This window comes from Spermophilus citellus, assembly GCF_964194105.1.
Source record: "Spermophilus citellus genome assembly, chromosome: 3".
Lineage (NCBI taxonomy): Eukaryota > Metazoa > Chordata > Mammalia > Rodentia > Sciuridae > Spermophilus > Spermophilus citellus.
In genome coordinates this window covers 51776608-51789497 of record NC_138184.1, presented here as the reverse complement: position 1 = coordinate 51789497, position 12890 = coordinate 51776608, and positions in this window count along the sequence as shown.

Below are 12890 nucleotides of genomic sequence, written 5' to 3'. Positions count from 1 at the left end.
TATTGGATATCTTCATAACAATGTGTCTTGGCGTTGGTCTACTGTGATTTTGTGTGCTCGGTGTCCTGTATGCATCTACAATTTGTATATCTGTTTCCTTTTTTATTTCTGGAAGGTTTTCTGTAATTATTTCATTTAGTAGGTTACTCATTCCCTTGGTTTGATTCTCTATCCCTTCCTCTATCCCGATGACTCTTAAATTTGTTTTTTTTATGTTATCACATATCTCTTGGATGTTTCTCTCGTGATTTTTAACCAGCCTATCTGAGTTGGCTAGACTCTTTTCAAGATGATATATTTTGTCTTCATTATCTGACGTTCTGGCTTCTACTTGCTCCACTCTATTAGTGGTACTCTCATTTGAGTTTTTAATTTGGTTTATAATTTCCTTCATTTCTAAGATTATTGTTTGATTCTTTTTTATAATCTCTATCTCCTTATAAAGATGCTTAACTTCTTCTTTTATCTGTTTATGTAATTCATTTACAATGTGTTCTTTCGCTGTTTGAATTTGCTGTCTCGTATCCTCTTTAAGGTTTCATTCCATCTCTCTAAGGTATTCCTTGAGTTCTTTATATGACCATTTTTCTGATGACTCTAGGTCCTCCTGAATATTTAGGCTGTCCTGCATTGTTTGTACTCCTTCTCTTCCTTGCTTTTTCAAGCTGCTCATGTTACTTCTTGTTCTGTTTGACTGCTGAGTTACTGTTTACTCCTATAAATTCATTTAATGCTTGGGAGGAAAGGTGTTAGCAGGGAAGGGAAGAAGTCACCAAAGAGAATGAGAGTAAGCAGGTAGAATTCAAGGAAGGGGGGATAAGAGAAATGAAAAGAAATGAAAAGACAGAAGAAAAGAAGAAAGAAAAAAAAAATAGAAAATTAAAAAGAATTAAAAAAATAATAGTAAAAATAAAAATGAGAATTAAAATTAAAAAATAAAATAAAATAAAATAAAATAAAGTGAATAATTTTTTTTTTTAAAAAACAACAACAAAAATTTAATAAATGCAGTCTTAGAGTTCGATTCACTATTCTTCCAGTAGGTGGAGCTGTGCCCACCAGGCTAAGCTTCTCCTCTCAGTAGGCGGGAACCAATCACTGTGCAGCAGCTCCTCCTCCCAGACTGGGCGAGTCTCCAATCCTGAGTGCCTAGGGCCTTCTCTTGTGTCTAGTCACTTCCCCACTTTTCCTCTAGCCAGGCCCCTCTCACGGGTGCCACTCACCACAATACTGGCTACACGCCAGGTCTGCTGCTCCTGTGAGCCCTGTGTTCATGAACGCCTGGGCACACTCTCCCTGTTTGCCATTCCCTCAGACCCTAAGTTTGTAGAGCTTGGGGCTGAGAACCCCCAGCGAATTTGCTTGCCCTCCGGTAGCCACGCCCCTGGATGCTGGTGCAAGAGACCTCAGGCAGCGGCCGTTCATACGTTTGCTGCGACGCATGGGCAGCGGCAGTTCCGCGGCGGCCGGCGGGATTGTGCCCCTGCTCCGCGTTGTCGAGATTCACTCGTCTGGGACAAACTGACCCCTCCAATAGACTTCCTTTCAGCGGAATTTTGCTAGAAGTTTCGCATGTAGGTATATTAATGGGTCTCTCTGATCCCGTTACTGCAGAGGCATTGAAAGTGCTGCCTCCTTGCCGGCCGCCATGTTGGGTCCCCTCTGTGTTCTTAATCCTTGTGCCCACGACTTTGGATCAGGTGGAGCAACTTTCCATTTGTTCATTTGCCATTTGTGTTTCTGCGTTGGTGGAATATCTGCTCCTGTCATTTCCCCATTTCTCTCTCTCTCTCTCTCTCTCTCTCTCTCTCTCTCTTGATACTGGGTATTGAGCCCACAGGTACTTAACCACTGAGCAGTATCCCAGCCCTTTTTATTATTTATTTTAAGATAGGGTCTCACTAAGCTGCTTAGAGTCTTGCTAAGTTGCTGAGGCTGTACTCAAACTTTCAGTCCTCCTGCCTCAGCCTCCTGAGTCACTGGGATTACACTGTGTGCAACATTGCTCCTGGCTTTCTTATTGTCTTAATGGTCAGTAGTTAAATATGCAGCAAATCTCTTTTCCCAGTTGGTGTTTGACACACTAATGTTAATATAGTCAAATTATCCTTGATGTTTAGTGCTTTTTATGGATTGAGACTAGGGGAAATGGTGGACCAAGGAAACAGGGTTTAGATACTGAATTTGTAGTAAGGGGGCTGAGTGGCAGAAGAACAGCAGGCAGTTGCGAAGGGGAAACAGTTCCAAGGGTTTGAATCACTTGAAAACGTCTCAGGAGAAATCTGTGGACTCCAGTTTCATAAAGCCTCCCTCTGCCGTTAGCTGTTCAACTCTCCAAACCTCAGTTTTCATCTGTAAATAGGGGATGATAATGGCATCAACCTCAGGGCTGCTGAGATCAAGCTAGGCAATTGGGGAGTGGGGGACTGGGGATTAAACCCAGGGGGCTTAACCACTGAGCCACATCCCCAGCCCTTTTTAATATTTTGAGACAGGGTCTCACTGAGTTGCTTAGGGCCTCACTAAGTTATTGAAACTGGCTTTGAATTCGTGATCCTCCTGTCTCAGCCTCCTGAGCCACTGGGATTACAGGCATGTGCCATAGCGTCCAGCTGAGCGGTATATTTACAGATTGGCAGAGGCACGGTGCACGACCTGAGCTGCTCAGCATCCTCGCTGTTCCTACAGTAGGCATTTACAGGGCTCACCCGGTCCTCCAAGGATCTGAAAACTCCCTCAATGATTAAATTTTGGTTGTAGAAGAGACTGCAATGACCTCCAATGTAGGTGAAGAATCAGTGGGTGAAACCTACCAGCAGGTGCACACACCTGTGTGTAAACTCAGGGCAGAGTTGTTCTTGCTGAGAAAACACAAGATTCCCAAGGCTTCTTGCTGAATGCCTCACAGGCTTCGTTTCAGTCTCTATATCACCGATGGCATTGTACCTGGACCTCTCCCCCTTAGCTGTCCTTGGTGTCTGGTGTCTCTCCCGGGGCTCTTAAAGCATCCTGCCATATTGCCACTTAAACATGAACATCTTGATGTAACTTTCAGAGATGCCGGCTACTTTATGCCAAATAAGTCACTATGCTTTCTAACCCACCTAATTCATCACATGGATAACACATCCTCATTTTTTCCCCCCATCTCCTCTCTTCGCTGAGTTGCTAAGGTCATGTGCGTGCAGGGTTACATATTCATAAGGATGAGTCACAGTCTGGTCACCCTTCAGATGGTGGTCCTGGTGAATGGATTGAGCTTCTGGCGATAAGGAGTTCTGGAGACCCATCAGGGCCAGGAGCAAGCACAATCAAGATTGGTAGCTGGGCGCAGTGGTGCATGCCTGTAATCCTAGCTGCTCGGGAGGCTGAGGCAGAAGCATCTCGAGTTCAAAGGCAGCCTCAGCAAAAGTGAGGTGCTAAGCAACTCAGTGAGACCCTGTCTCTAAGTAAAATACAAAATAGGGCTGGGGGTGTGGCTCAGTGGTTGAGTGCCCCTGGGTTCAATCCCGGGTACCCTCCCCACAAAAACAGTAGATCGGTCATGTATCCTCAGAGGTCCCAATGTGGCTGTGACTGGGAATAGTCCAAATAGTCCGTGGGATGGCTGAGCTAGAAGAAGAAGGAAGTAATGGAGAATCGACTGGCATGCCGTCTGCTCCTTCGTGTCGATTCTCAAGTGGGTTGTTCTCATTTAAAGACTCAGGGTGGGCAGTTGGCCACTGGCAGCTAGTGAACATTTCTTCCTGGATTGCTCTGGGCCTCGCATTGTGCTTTTGGGACATCATCCCATTTCTTTCCACCTTCATGACAGCTGACAGCCGTTGAGTGTGAGTGTGACTACTTCCACCACTGAACAATGAAGAAACTCCGAGGTTAGGTAACTTGCTCAAGGTCACCCGGCCAGCAGCTGGTGGAGGAAGACGTTGTCCCTAAATCCATGCTCTGAGCCACTCTGTCACTTGGTGCTCGATGAGCACCTCCTGGGGCTTTGTGCTGCCATGGAGACTCTCCTAAAGCAGCAAGCAATGGCATGTGCAGTGTGGGGGAAGCTCGGGAAATCGCTCCCGAGAGTCTCTTCCTTCAGGACTGCACCTCATTTAGGGACGGAGGCTCCCCACCACTGTGGCTCCATTGCACACAGCCTGGCTGGAGATGAGTGGGTCTCCATGGCAACACATCTTCCACTGACTTGTGATTCCATAGGAGTCTGCTTCTGGCCTCTGAGAATTAATTTCAAATATAGTTTCAGGACTTTATCCACACCACGTTTACACAGGGCCCGTAAGGCAGGGAAGAGTAATTTGGGGGGTGGGGGACACAGATTTGCACTGTGACAAGCTGGACTCTGCCCCTGACCGAGTAGACATTTCTTTTCTGGGTTTTTTTTTTTTTTTTGGTGGAGTGGCGGGTACCAGGGGTTGAACTCAGAGGCACTCGACCACTGAGCCACATCCCCAGCCCTTTTTTGTATTTTTTTTAGAGACAAGATCTCACTGAGTTGCTTAAGGCCTCACTAAGTTGCTGAGACTGGCTTTGAACTTGTGATCTTCCTGCCTCAGCCTCCTGAGCTGCTGGGATTATAGGGTTGAACCACCACACCTAGCTCCAAGTAGACATTTCTAACAAGTGATTTACCTTCTTTGGGTCCAAGTTTACACTCCTATAAAATAGAGGTAACACTGTATAAATAATTTGCTCCAGGTGTTATTCAATTATTAAATTTCCCAGTACCAAGAATAAAATTAAAAATGAAGAAAAAAGAAAGATAAAAATCTTAAAATACACATTAGTAATGATTATTCCTCTTTTACCTACCCTTTCCCCTCCTGTTCCCTCTTCATGTCCCCTGTTCCCAACACTAGGGTGACCAATCCCTGCTTGTTTGCTTGGGACTTGTTCTGATTGCCCACTGAAAGCCTAAACCTGAAGTTAGGTAACTTGCTCAAAGTTACCTAACTTTTGGTACACCTGGGAACACCCTCCTCGCTGCTCCTAGTTTGGGCAAACTAGATTGGTTGGTTGTCTCCCCCAATACCGCAGTCAGAGAAGTCGTAATAGTCCAGATCAAATGGAGGCCCATGAGGCTCAAGATGGTTTAAGCCCAAGATTTACACTGACAACTTAAAATTGTGACAGTTTCAAAGCCATCGGTTACAGAATGATAACTCAGAGGTACAGAAAACTCAGTGAAACCCAAGGTGAGCCCCATCAATTAAACTAATTTTGAGTCTTCAATGGCAGAAATTGTCTTATTAATTTTTTTAAAAAAATATTTTTTACTTTTAGTTGGACACAATATCTTTATTTAATTTTTATGTGGTGCTGAGGATTGAACTCAGTGCCTCCTGCATGCTAGGCGAGTGCTCTACCACTGAGCCACAACTCCAGCCCCTCTTATTCATTTTAATACCCCCCCCCTCTTTGTATATTTTCTGTTGCTATCACAGATTATCCAAGACTTGAGTAATCTATAAAGAAAAGAGGTTTATCTTGACTCACAATTCAGGAGGCTGGAAAGTCCAGGATCAGGCAGTGTGTTGGGTGAGGGCCTGGTGCTGCTCCACCTCATGGAAGAGCAATGGAAAGGAAGCAGGTGCATTGAAAGGTCCAGAACAAATTGGTGGCCTTGATTTAATAACCTGTTTTTGTTAGAACAGGTCCCTAAAGAGGGAGTAATGCCTTTTCTCAAAGGCCCGCTACCTCCATTATAATCAGAATCAATTTCAACATGTGTTTGGGGGGGGGCAAACCACATTCAAATCTTAGCGCCCTTCACCCTTAGGAGGGTGAATTGTTCAATGAATAAATATCAAATCTAAAAACCCATCTTGCAAAATGATCCCAAGTCCCACACCAGGAGCTGCTTGTTCCAACAATCTAGGGCTGACTTCTTAAGAACACATGTCATGAATGACACTGGCTTGCATCCAAATCCAGTTGGGGGACAACTTTGCAGCAGGCTCTGCCTCTGGTGGGGGAATCCCTCCCGGGGGTGTGGGAGAATGCCTAGAGAATTACTCACGAGTCATTGTTTGTTAAGGAGTAACACCTTCTGGTCAGACCTGCTCTCCTCACCCGGCCTTGGAGACTGGTGTGGTTTCTTTTTTTTGTTGTTGTTACTGGAAATTGAACTCAGGGGCACTCAACCACTAAGCCACATCCTCAGCCCTATTATGTATTTTATTTAGAGACAGGGTCTCACTGAGTTGCTTAGTGCCTCCCCATTGCTGAGGCTGGCTTTGAACTTGAGACCCTCCTGCCTCACTGGTGTAGTTTTCAGCAGATAGACTCAATGTCTCCTGCACGATGACTCAGGATGGGGGTCTGCTCCCAGAAAACCCCACACAATCCCTGGAGCCCCTTTTCCCAGCCAGGATTTTCTCATCCCTCAGACGCCTCAAAGATGCAAAAGTCATCAGAATCGAAACAGCGTCCCTTACCCTAACACAGAAGGAAGCCAGGAGGTTATGAAGGAAGCTTCTGATGGCAGCTATCACAGACGACTCTGCCAGAACCCCAACTTGCACAAAGGACATCGCCTTGCCCAAAAATATTTCTGCAAGGTTGTCTGCCTGGCAACATGTCTTCTTGACCTCAGACATAGTGCCACTTTTGTTAGTGGCCTTGTGGCCAAGGATTAGTGTTTCAGAATATCTTCTGTAATCCCCTCATTTTACCTTGAAAAACTTCCCTCAGCCTCTTTGGACATGCCCATGGTTTACTATAGCACACAATTTCCCAGTGCAGGACTCTGCTAGTCCTAAAATAAACATTGTTATTTTTTTAAGAATCTCTCTCCCATTGTGATTTAGGTGGACTAAGCAGGGAAGTTCCAGAATATAGGGAGAAATCCCCATCTGCTGGGAATCTGGGGGGGGGGGGCATGCATTGTTCTCAGTGTTCTGAGATGGAATGGTGGCCTGGAAGCTCCTGTTAACCTGCAGAGGAGAAATGGTTAGGAGGCTAACCTGGTGACCAGGCTGTGCTGTCAAACATCCTGGCTCTGCCTCTTACTGTGAGATCTGGGGCAGGTGACTTACCCTCTCTGAGACTTAGTTTCCTCATCTGTAAAATAGAGAGGATAATAATTCTCAGGCTTAGCTGGGCACAGTGGCAAATGCCTATAATCCCAGTGGCTCGGGAGGCTGAGGCAGGAGGCTCCCGTATTCAAAGCCAGACTCAGCAATGGTGAGGCACTAAGCAATGCAGTGAGATCCTGTCTCTAAATAAAATACAAAATAGATCTGGGGGTGTGGCTCAGTGGTTGAGTGCCCCTGAGTTCAATCCCTGGTACCAAAAAAAAAAAAAAAAAAAATAGTATTCAGGCTTAAAGGACCTAGTGCATCTAAAAGAATATGGGATGTGGTGCCTAATATGACTCGGTCATCATTATTGTTCTATAATGTGGTGATCCAACAGAAGCACACCACATGGCATTGTTCCTAGGGGAAAATATCCCCCAAGTCATCAAACAGAGTGTCAAATACAAGCACTCATTAACTGTCAGCTAGTTTAATTAACAGCTTTCAAGTCTGAATCAGCTTCCTGTGACTCAGAGTCACCCAGATGCTCTGGCAAGGGCAGAAGATGCTTACTTAAGAAATTCCTGCCCGGTGTGGTAGAGCACACCTATAATCCCAGCAGCTTGGGAGACCGAAGCAGGAGGATCACAAGTTCAAACCCAGCCTCAAAAACTTAGAGAGGTCCTAAGCAACTTAATGAGACCCTGTCTAAAAATGAAAAACAAAAAATGGGTAGGGGATATGACTCAGTGGTTGAACTCCTCGGGGTACCCCACCATAAAACAAGATTTTCTTCAAGATACATCTTATAAGCAGTGTTACTGCCCTAAATACATCCCTTGAATCCAATCATGAGGAACCTCAGACAAAGTCAGATGGAGTTAGATTCAGCTAAATCAATGGTGTGTACAGTCCAAAAATGTCAAAGTCATGAAAGATCAAAGAGATAACAGAGAAATGTTCCAATTAATAGAGAGACAGAGTCTGCTAAATCAATGTGCAATCTTGGATTGGATCCTGGACCAGAAATAAAAAAAAAAAATGATAAGACATGATTAAAACAGTTGGCAAATCTGGAATAAGATTTATAGCTTTGGTAATGATTTTATTTTTTATTTTATTTTTTTTTTTTGTTTTTCAAAATCGTTTTTATAGGCACACCTATTCATGTATATGTTGCATCATATCTTTTTTTTTTTTTAATTATTTTATTGTTGGTTGTTCAAAACATTACATAGTTCTTATTATACCATATTTCACAGATTGATTCAAGTGGGTTATGAACTCCCATTTTTACCCCGTATACAGATTGCTGTGTCACATCAGTTACATTTCCATTGATTTACAAATTGCCTTTTGGTAATGATTTTAAATCATGGCTCAATCTTCTGGTTTGGATCACTGTCTAGTGGTTATGTAAAAAAAAAATGTACTTGTTCTTGAGAAATACAGCCTGAAGTGTTTACAGGTAAAGAGTCACAATGTCTACAACTTACTCCCGAATGAGAAAAATACGCAGAGCAAGCTAGTGACAAAGCAAGGTGGCGAATGTCCCCTGGAATCTGGGTAGGGGGGTATATAAGAGTTCTTTGTACTATTTTTCCCATTTTTATGCACACCTTAGATTATTTCAAAATAAAAATTTAAAAAGTAAAGTGAAGCTAAGAAACGACTAGACTCTTAGGAGAATAAGAAACTGACCTGCGCTGGGCCACCAGACAGCTGCTGTAAGGAGCGCCCCTGACTCTAGGCCGCGTCTCCTCACTGCGCCCTCTTGTGGTCAGCCTGATACGAACAGGCTGCTTTAGGATCGCCACGGAAAGTGGTGCGTCCTGCGCGTGCGTGCGTGCAAGTCAGGTAGGCAGTGGATCCAGAGTGGTGCAGCCAATGGAAAGAGATGGGGCGGGGGCTCCAGTGACATCGTTTGACCTGCCCGCGCCCTTTTGACCTAGCTATCTCATGAAGGGTCAGAAGTGCTGTAGCGCTGTATTCGGGGACAAGATAAGCCAGCCTCGCTCCAAGGAGAGGAGCGGCACTCCTCCTCAGCCAGAAGAGGGCGCTGTCTCTCCCGCTTCCTGCTCTGATTGGCCGCAGCAAGCTTGGACACTGGCTGAGAGGTGCCACAGATCTGCAGATCCCCGGGACAGGATCAAGGTCAAGTGCAAGGGCAGCATTGGATGGTGTCTTTAAAAATGTAAATACTCTATTCGTCATGGATTTTTTTTTCTGCATTGATTTTTTTTCTACAAAATTAGATTATTGATCTTGATTGAGTTGTTTAACACTCCCTTAAGTATGCTGCTTGAGGTCAGTGTTCTAGTTCTGTCCTGGCAGATCTAAGGATTCATTCATTCATTGCAACAATACCACCTCAGAGCTTGTAGTTGGTCCAATAAGGTCTGAAGTTATATGCACCCCAAAGCCTGGGAAAATAAATTAGTTCTGAAAACCCAACCAAATGCCCCTGTCTTCGAGGTCACTTCACAGCCATCAGCCAGACTGACATCTTTATCTCCAAGTCTCAATGTCTTCATCTGTAAGATGAGGATAGCACAGTTAATTCTGAAGACAGACGATCCACCTGACTGAGTTCCCCTAAAGACCACTGTGCTGAATCTGCCCTTTCATTATCAACTCACTAAATATTCACAGCTCCAATATAAGAGGCTTTATTATCCTCATCTTAAAGGTGAGGAAGTGGGCACAGAGAGATTTGTGATTTTTCCAAGGTTGAACACTCAGTAAGTGGAAGTGAGTATAGTTTAACTTCCAACATTATCAATATAGAGTGAGCCCTCCTGTCCTGGGCTCACATTTGGCCATGTTGAAGACAGTTTTGTTTGTCCAACTAGGCAACTAGAGAGTAGAGACCTAGGATGCTGCTAAATATGCACAGATGATACACAGAACAACCCCCTACAACAGAGAATGATCTGGCCCTGTGTTAGTCAGTTTTCCATTATTATAACAAACCCCTTAGATAATCAACTTATAAAGAGAAAAGGTTGATTTTGTCTTATACTTTTGAGCCCATGGTCAGTTGACTTTTTTTTTTTTTTTTTTTTTTTTTTTTTTTTTTTTTTTTTTTTTTGAGCCTGTGGTGAAGCAGCACATTATGGTAGGAGCATGTAGTGGAACAAAGCTGCTCATCTTGAAAGGTTAATAAAATAGGTACTTGTCACTCCGTTTTTCTATATGCTTAACAAAACACTGTTGAAATCTTAAGAACTGTTTGCTAATCTTGTTCCCAGGATGTGCTGTCCCCAACTGTGAACTGTTTGCTAATCTTGTTCCCAGAATGAGCTGTCCCCAAATGCCAAACTACAAAATGTAACTTCTCTCCCTGCCCTCTCCAAGGAAAGTATATAAGCTCTGCTTAAGCTGTTCTCAGGGCTCTATCTCTTTGCTCTATTCAACTGAGCTTTGAGCCCCAGCATGCTGGTCCCCAAATAAACCCTTTGCTGTTGCATGAGACAGTCTCTTGGTGGTCTCTTCCTCCGACGTTTCGCCGGTCCCTTACAATCTCCTCAATAAGGTGCAAAGAAGAAAGAGTAAGTGATGGATCTTACAATTCCTTTTGAGAGTACAGCCCCAGTGACCACAACCTCCCATCAGACCCCACCTCCTAAAGTTTCCACCACCTACTAATAGCTGCAAGCTAAGGACTAAGCTTTAACAGGTGGACCTTTGAGGACATTCCAGATCCAAGCTGTAGCAGGACCCAAGATGTCAGTAGGGCCGACGGTGAGAAGTCTGCTCTATGCTCTACTCCTGAATCAGGGAGTTAGGGCCAGAATTGGCAATGAGAGCTCCATAAAAGGAGGCACTATTGTGGCTGTTGTCATTGCTGCTGCCTTTTGTGGTGTGTGTGGCAGTTTCCCTCTCCTTACTCAGGGAAGCTGAGTTCCTCTGGCTCAGCACCTATGTGGTGGTGGAGAACTTGGGCTCATTTTGTTTTCCAGTATGGGATTGAACCCAGAGGGGTGTTCCACCACTGAGCTACACCCCAGGTCTTTTTACATTTTGAGACAAGATCTCACTAAATTGCCCAGGCTGGCCTTGAACCTGCAATCCTCCTGTCTCCACCTCTCTAATAGCTGGGATTACAGGTGCTTATCAACATGCTGGCAAGAACCTGGGTTCTGAAGTCAGAGAATTACATCTTGTATTCAACAATGACTTAGTGAGCACTTGCACCATGCCCAACCTGTCCTGGTCAGCAAGACACATCGAGGTGTCCCTACACCTTCTCCCAACCCAGCCGCCTCGCAGGGAGACAAGACATTAGGAGGAAACACACACACACACACACACACACACACACACACACACACACACAATGATACATTATGATACATGCCAGGCAGCAGAAGACCTGGGTGCCATAAAATAGAATAAGAGGAGGGAAGACCCTGATGAGCTAAGCGGGCCAGGAAGGCTACTGAGGGAACAACTTGAAGCCAATACCTGGAAGCAGAAGGAGATAGCTAAGCAAAGGCCCTGATGTGGGAACTGAAAGCTGGGCAGTGTGAAGGGAGGCACTGGGAAAGGAAGTGGGGAAGGAGTAGAGCACATAGCCTTGACAATGTGGGTAGGTAGAGGCCCCATCAAGGAGCTCAGTCTTTCTATAATAAGAGCCTCTGAAGAATTTTAACTGGAGCAGAGACACATTCAGGCCTGCCCTTGAGAGAGTCCCTCTTGAGGTCCAGGCATAGTCCCATGTAAAAGATGCTGTGTGAGGTTGAAATCCAGAGCCTGTTTCATGAGCTGGAAACCATCATACAAAGGTGAAGTTGTCCCAATTACACAACCTTAAATAATGCACCTTCCTCACCCAGCGCCACAAGCTGGTTGTGAAACGTGACCATGGAGCAATCTGCATGCATTATGAGATTATTGCTGGGGCTCACTCATCATTAGACAGAGGGCAGCACCCGTCACTGGAAACACCTGTTTGGATCACATGGCCCATCCCTTCTAGTAGTGAGGACTTTCCTGTTTCTTTGCTGCTTTTGAATGATTCAGCAGGTGACACTTTTGCTCCTCCTGGACTCTGTATCTTCCTCAGATTCCAAGGTACCCTGTCCACCAGGGCCTGGGCAAATGGCTGTGGCTGCTGGTGATGTTTGGGGTCATGTGTCTTAACTCTCAGCCCTCATTTCTGCCCCTTCACCTAACATGCATAAGACTTACCAACAAGAACAAGAGCTTGAGGCTTTGAGGGGATCTGATTAACCCTGCACAATCAAACATATTTCCCAAGGTGGATGTTGCTCAAAATATTCAAAGCCATCTTGAAGAAAAAAGTACAATAGGACTGGTGATGTGTCTCAGGGGTAGAGCACTCGCTAGCATGTGTGAGGTCCTGGGTTAACCTCCACTAGCCCCATGGGGGGAAAAAGGGAAGTAGAAGGACAATAAATTTGGAACATCCTGTTTCAACTCATTTAAGCAACTTTTTAAAAATTACAGGTCATCTCAGAACATTTGATGCACTAATAGGCATTGTAAGTCTCTTGAAAGGAGCGATACATATTTATCCTTTATTCCATGAGCATCCTGCACACTAGTGTTTGAAAGTACATGCAGCAGGAAATGTCATGCACAGCCACTAAATGACAGAAGTAAGGAGAGCCTAGAATGGTCTGTGAGGGTCAGGCCAGTGTCTAACTTTCCTCCCAGGTTCTCAGCTGTCAGGGAACCCCGAGTCCCAGCACTAGGGCCCAACTTCAGAGCGGGAGGAAGGGCTCCTCTCTCCCTGGGACCCCAGGACTACCCTGTCCACTCAGACCCTCCACCTTCTCAGTGACTCCTGAGAGCAGGAACTTCCTTTGACTCTGTGGCACCCGGAGACAGAAATGTGTT